The sequence below is a fragment of the Dama dama genome, unplaced genomic scaffold (genome assembly GCF_033118175.1).
Source record: "Dama dama isolate Ldn47 unplaced genomic scaffold, ASM3311817v1 ptg000263l, whole genome shotgun sequence".
Classification (NCBI taxonomy): Eukaryota; Metazoa; Chordata; class Mammalia; order Artiodactyla; family Cervidae; genus Dama; species Dama dama.
In genome coordinates, this window is record NW_026871042.1 from 103,749 (window position 1) to 105,150 (window position 1,402).

Below are 1,402 nucleotides of genomic sequence, written 5' to 3' on the forward strand. Positions count from 1 at the left end.
AAAAATTGGAGGAGCATGAAGCGATGTTGAAAAACATGAAGAGCCTGAAAAAGTGTGAAAAATATGAAGAGCTTCAAAAGGTGTTAAATATATGAGGAGCAAGAAACGGTCTCAAAAATAGGAGGAGCATGAAGCGGTGTTCAAAACCATGAAGAGCCTGAAAAGGTGTGAAAAATATGAAGAGGTTCAAAAATGTGAAAAATATGAAGAGCTTCAAAGGTGTCAAATATATGAAGAGCTTCATACGGTGTCCAAATAATGAGGAGCATGAAACGGTCTGAAAAATAGGAGGAGCATGAAACGGGGCTGAAAAACATGAAGAGCCTGAGAAAGTGTGAAAAATATGAAGAGCTTCAAAAGGTGTGAAAAATATGAGGAGCTTCAAAAGGTGTCAAAAATATGAGGAACATGAAACGGTCTGAAAAAAAGGAGGAGCATGATGCAGTGTTGAAAAATATGAAGAGCCCGAAAACGTGTGGAAAATATGAAGATCTTCAAAAGTTGTCAAAAAAGAGATGAGCATGAAACGGTCTGAAAAATAGGAGGAGCATGAAATTGTGTTAGAAAAAATGAAGAGCCTGAAAAAGTGTGAAAAATATGAAGAGCTTCAAAAGGTGTCAAAAATATGAGGAGCATGAAACGGTCTGAAAAATAGGAGGAGCAAGAAGCGGCGTGCAAAAACATGAAGAGCCTGAAAAGGTGTGAAAAATATGAAGAGCTTCAAAAGGTGTGAAAAAGGAAAGGAGCATGAAATGGTATGAAAAATAGAAGGAGCATGAAGTGGTGTTGAAAAAAAAGAAGAGCCTGAAAATGTGTGAAAAATATGAAGAGCTTCAAAAGGTGTGAAATATATGAGGAACATTAAACGTTCTGAAAAATAGGAGGAGCATGAAGCGGTGTTCAAAAACATGAAGAGCCTGAAAAGGTGTGAAAAATATGAAGAGCTTCAAAAAGTGTGAAAAATAGGAGGAGCATGAAGCGGTGTTCAAAAACATGAAGAGCCTGAAAAGGTTTGAAAAATATGAAGAGCTTCAAACGGTCTGAAATACATGAGGAGCATGAAATGGTCTGAAAAATAGGAGGAGAATCAAATGGTGTTCAAAAATAAGAAAAGCCTGAAAAGCTGTGAAAAATATGAAGACCTTCAAAAGGTGTCAAAATTATGAGGAGCATGAATCGGTCTGAAAAATAGGAGTAGCATGAAGCGGTGTTCAAAAACATGAAGATCCTGAAAAGGTGTGAAAAATATAGAGCTTCAAAAGGTGTCAAAGATATGAGGAGCATGAAACGGTCTGAAAAATAGGAGGAGCATGAAACGGTGTTTCAAAACATAAACAGTCTGAAAAGTGGTGAACAATATGAAGAGCATCAAAAGGTGTGAAAATATGAGGAGCATGAAACG